We start from the raw sequence: 6,000 nt of genomic DNA, 5'->3' as shown, positions 1-6,000 counted from the left end.
GAGAGAGAATACTTTCTTTTCATTCAGGCTTTGCTCAGCATTTTTGAGTTTATTCCTCTAAACAAAGTGTACCAACAGGTCTGCTTTTCTATGATTTTGTGGAAATCAGAGGCCTGAATTGCAGAGAGGAGTGGATGTCCTGGTTTATCTGCAGTTGGCCTCTTTCATGCCTTTTTCTTTAGTCAAATAATGCCAAAGCCATTCTTTGACTTGCAAAGTCCACAATCCCTTTTGGCACCTTCTTGAGGTGTTGAGATTTCTCTGTGTGAAGAAAAAAGTCACTTTTAGAGCAGGAAATAGCTTATTACTCTCATCCTCCTCTCACCCCCAATTCTGCAGTTTGAAGATTGAGGCAGTCACACCAACCATATCTGTACGAAAAGTTACCCAGGGCGTCTTGCAATCCCGCTGTAGGAATAATATCCAAGAGCAAAGGTAAGCCTTTTCCTGGAAAGCCACATGTCTCTCTTTGTGACCTAGAAATGCATGTATACAGAGGTTCAAGGGAATGTAACTTACCCAATAACGTTTAACGCTATGACATGAAAGCGTCACCATTTCTGCGCATGAAGCCTCTGTTGAAGGGGCAACACCTTTTCATTCCTGGTCATCCTCACATCATGTCGCAACGAGAGGCCCCATTATTCAATTACTTAGAGCTTAATGTGCTTGTTTTTGAGAGAGAATAGTTACTCTTCATCCACACTTTGCTCAGCATTTATGATTTTATCCCTCTGAAAAAACTGTGTCCACAAAGCCCTTTTGGTATCTTCATGAGGTGTTGAGTGTTCTCTGTGTGAAGAAAAAACTCACTTTTAGAGCAGGAAATAGCATATTACTCTCATTCTCCTCTCACCCCCAATTCTGCAGTTTGAAGATTGAGGCAGTCACGCTACCCATATCTGTACAAAAGATAACCCGAGGCATCTTGCAATCCCGCTTTGGGAATAATATCCAAGGGCAAAGTTAAGCTTTCCTGGAAAGCCACGTCTCTCTTTGTGTCCTAGAAATGCATGCGTACAGAGGCTCAAGGGAATGTATCTTACCCAATAACGTTTATCGCTATGACATGAAAAGCGTCACCATTTCTGCACATGAAGCCTCTGTTGAAGGGGCAACAGGTTTTGCTTCCTGCTTATCCTCATATCCTGTCGCAGAACCTCATATCCTGTTGCAACAAGAGGCCCCATTGTTCAACTGCGCAGAGGCATGAAGTGCTTCTTTTGAGAGAGAATACTTTCTTTTCATTCAGGCTTTGCTCAGCATTTTTGAGTTTATTCCTCTAAACAAAGTGTACCAACAGGTCTGCTTTTCTATGATTTTGTGGAAATCAGAGGCCTGAATTGCAGAGAGGAGTGGATGTCCTGGTTTATCTGCAGTTGGGCCTCTTTCATGCCTTTTTCTTTAGTCAAATAATGCCAAAGCCATTCTTTGACTTGCAAAGTCCACAATCCCTTTTGGCACCTTCTTGAGGTGTTGAGATTTCTCTGTGTGAAGAAAAAAGTCACTTTTAGAGCAGGAAATAGCTTATTACTCTCATCCTCCTCTCACCCCCAATTCTGCAGTTTGAAGATTGAGGCAGTCACACCAACCATATCTGTACGAAAAGTTACCCAGGGCGTCTTGCAATCCCGCTGTAGGAATAATATCCAAGAGCAAAGGTAAGCTTTCCTGGAAAGCCACATGTCTCTCTTTGTGACCTAGAAATGCATGTATACAGAGGTTCAAGGGAATGTAACTTACCCAATAACGTTTAACGCTATGACATGAAAAGCGTCACTATTTCTGCACATGAAGCCTCTGTTGAAGGGGCAACTCCTTTTCATTCCTGATCATCCTCATATCATGTAGCAACGAGAGGCCCCAGTATTCAATTGCTTAGAGCTTAAAGTGCTTGTTTTTGAGAGAGAATGGTTACTCTTCATTCACACTTTGCTCAGCATTTATGATTTTATCCCTCTAAAAAACTTTTTCAGCAGTTCTGGTTTTCTATGATTTTGTGGAAATCAGAGGTCTTGACTGCACAGAGGTGTAGGTGTCCTGATTCATGTGCAGTTTGCTTGTTTCATGACTTTTTCTTTAGACGAACACTGCCAAAGCCATTCTTTCACTTGGAATGTCCACAAAGCCCTTCTGGAATCTTCTTGAGGTGTTGAGTTTTCTCTGTGTGAAGAAAAAAGTCTCTTTTAGAGCAGGAAATAGCTTATTACTGTCATTCTCCTCTCACCCCCAATTCTGCAGTTTGAAGATTGTGGAAGTCACGCCATGCAAGTCTCTATGGAAGATTACCCAAGGCGTCTTCCTATCCCGCTTTCGGGATAAAACTGAAGGGCAAAGGTAAGCTTTCCTGGAAAGCCAAATGTCTCTCTTTGTGACCTAGAAATGCATGTGTTCACCTTCTCAATGGATTCTTACTTACCCAGTAACGTTTACCGCCATGACATGAAAAGCGTCACCATTTCTGCGCATGAAGCCTCTGTTGAAGGGGCAACACCTTTTCATTCCTGGTCATCCTCATATCATGTCGCAACGAGAGGCCCCATTATTCAATTACTTAGAGCTTAATGTGCTTGTTTTTGAGAGAGAATAGTTACTCTTCATCCACACTTTGCTCAGCATTTATGATTTTATCCCTCTGAAAAACTGTGTCCACAAAGCCCTTTTGGTATCTTCTTGAGGTGTTGAGTGTTCTCTGTGTGAAGAAAAAACTCACTTTTAGAGCAGGAAATAGCTTATTACTCTCATTCTCCTCTCACCCCCAATTCTGCAGTTTGAAGATTGAGGCAGTCACGCTACCCATATCTGTACAAAAGATAACCCGAGGCATCTTGCAATCCCGCTTTGGGAATAATATCCAAGGGCAAAGGTAAGCTTTCCTGGAAAGCCACATGTCTCTCTTTGTGTCCTAGAAATGCATGCGTACAGAGGCTCAAGGGAATGTAACTTACCCAATAACGTTTATCGCTATGACATGAAAAGCGTCACCATTTCTGCACATGAAGCCTCTGTTGAAGGGGCAACAGGTTTTGCTTCCTGCTTATCCTCATATCCTGTCGCAGAACCTCATATCCTGTTGCAACAAGAGGCCCCATTGTTCAACTGCGCAGAGCATGAAGTGCTTCTTTTTGAGAGAGAATACTTTCTTTTCATTCAGGCTTTGCTCAGCATTTTTGAGTTTATTCCTCTAAACAAAGTGTACCAACAGGTCTGCTTTTCTATGATTTTGTGGAAATCAGAGGCCTGAATTGCAGAGAGGAGTGGATGTCCTGGTTTATCTGCAGTTGGCCTCTTTCATGCCTTTTTCTTTAGTCAAATAATGCCAAAGCCATTCTTTGACTTGCAAAGTCCACAATCCCTTTTGGCACCTTCTTGAGGTGTTGAGATTTCTCTGTGTGAAGAAAAAAGTCACTTTTAGAGCAGGAAATAGCTTATTACTCTCATCCTCCTCTCACCCCCCAATTCTGCAGTTTGAAGATTGAGGCAGTCACACCAACCATATCTGTACGAAAAGTTACCCAGGGCGTCTTGCAATCCCGCTGTAGGAATAATATCCAAGAGCAAAGGTAAGCTTTCCTGGAAAGCCACATGTCTCTCTTTGTGACCTAGAAATGCATGTATACAGAGGTTCAAGGGAATGTAACTTACCCAATAACGTTTAAGGCTATGACATGAAAAGCGTCACCATTTCTGCGCATGAAGCCTCTGTTGAAGGGGCAACACCTTTTCATTCCTGGTCATCCTCACATCATGTCGCAACGAGAGGCCCCATTATTCAATTACTTAGAGCTTAATGTGCTTGTTTTTGAGAGAGAATAGTTACTCTTCATCCACACTTTGCTCAGCATTTATGATTTTATCCCTCTGAAAAACTGTGTCCACAAAGCCCTTTTGGTATCTTCATGAGGTGTTGAGTGTTCTCTGTGTGAAGAAAAAACTCACTTTTAGAGCAGGAAATAGCATATTACTCTCATTCTCCTCTCACCCCCAATTCTGCAGTTTGAAGATTGAGGCAGTCACGCTACCCATATCTGTACAAAAGATAACCCGAGGCATCTTGCAATCCCGCTTTGGGAATAATATCCAAGGGCAAAGTTAAGCTTTCCTGGAAAGCCACGTCTCTCTTTGTGTCCTAGAAATGCATGCGTACAGAGGCTCAAGGGAATGTATCTTACCCAATAACGTTTATCGCTATGACATGAAAAGCGTCACCATTTCTGCACATGAAGCCTCTGTTGAAGGGGCAACAGGTTTTGCTTCCTGCTTATCCTCATATCCTGTCGCAGAACCTCATATCCTGTTGCAACAAGAGGCCCCATTGTTCAACTGCGCAGAGCATGAAGTGCTTCTTTTTGAGAGAGAATACTTTCTTTTCATTCAGGCTTTGCTCAGCATTTTTGAGTTTATTCCTCTAAACAAAGTGTACCAACAGGTCTGCTTTTCTATGATTTTGTGGAAATCAGAGGCCTGAATTGCAGAGAGGAGTGGATGTCCTGGTTTATCTGCAGTTGGCCTCTTTCATGCCTTTTTCTTTAGTCAAATAATGCCAAAGCCATTCTTTGACTTGCAAAGTCCACAATCCCTTTTGGCACCTTCTTGAGGTGTTGAGATTTCTCTGTGTGAAGAAAAAAGTCACTTTTAGAGCAGGAAATAGCTTATTACTCTCATCCTCCTCTCACCCCCAATTCTGCAGTTTGAAGATTGAGGCAGTCACACCAACCATATCTGTACGAAAAGTTACCCAGGGCGTCTTGCAATCCCGCTGTAGGAATAATATCCAAGAGCAAAGGTAAGCTTTCCTGGAAAGCCACATGTCTCTCTTTGTGACCTAGAAATGCATGTATACAGAGGTTCAAGGGAATGTAACTTACCCAATAACGTTTAACGCTATGACATGAAAAGCGTCACCATTTCTGCGCATGAAGCCTCTGTTGAAGGGGCAACACCTTTTCATTCCTGGTCATCCTCACATCATGTCGCAACGAGAGGCCCCATTATTCAATTACTTAGAGCTTAATGTGCTTGTTTTTGAGAGAGAATAGTTACTCTTCATCCACACTTTGCTCAGCATTTATGATTTTATCCCTCTGAAAAACTGTGTCCACAAAGCCCTTTTGGTATCTTCATGAGGTGTTGAGTGTTCTCTGTGTGAAGAAAAAACTCACTTTTAGAGCAGGAAATAGCATATTACTCTCATTCTCCTCTCACCCCCAATTCTGCAGTTTGAAGATTGAGGCAGTCACGCTACCCATATCTGTACAAAAGATAACCCGAGGCATCTTGCAATCCCGCTTTGGGAATAATATCCAAGGGCAAAGTTAAGCTTTCCTGGAAAGCCACGTCTCTCTTTGTGTCCTAGAAATGCATGCGTACAGAGGCTCAAGGGAATGTATCTTACCCAATAACGTTTATCGCTATGACATGAAAAGCGTCACCATTTCTGCACATGAAGCCTCTGTTGAAGGGGCAACAGGTTTTGCTTCCTGCTTATCCTCATATCCTGTCGCAGAACCTCATATCCTGTTGCAACAAGAGGCCCCATTGTTCAACTGCGCAGAGCATGAAGTGCTTCTTTTTGAGAGAGAATACTTTCTTTTCATTCAGGCTTTGCTCAGCATTTTTGAGTTTATTCCTCTAAACAAAGTGTACCAACAGGTCTGCTTTTCTATGATTTTGTGGAAATCAGAGGCCTGAATTGCAGAGAGGAGTGGATGTCCTGGTTTATCTGCAGTTGGCCTCTTTCATGCCTTTTTCTTTAGTCAAATAATGCCAAAGCCATTCTTTGACTTGCAAAGTCCACAATCCCTTTTGGCACCTTCTTGAGGTGTTGAGATTTCTCTGTGTGAAGAAAAAAGTCACTTTTAGAGCAGGAAATAGCTTATTACTCTCATCCTCCTCTCACCCCCAATTCTGCAGTTTGAAGATTGAGGCAGTCACACCAACCATATCTGTACGAAAAGTTACCCAGGGCGTCTTGCAATCCCGCTGTAGGAATAATATCCA

Source organism: Eublepharis macularius, chromosome 3, assembly GCF_028583425.1.
Source record: "Eublepharis macularius isolate TG4126 chromosome 3, MPM_Emac_v1.0, whole genome shotgun sequence".
Taxonomy (NCBI): Eukaryota; Metazoa; Chordata; class Lepidosauria; order Squamata; family Eublepharidae; genus Eublepharis; species Eublepharis macularius.
This window is presented reverse-complemented; position numbering follows the sequence as displayed.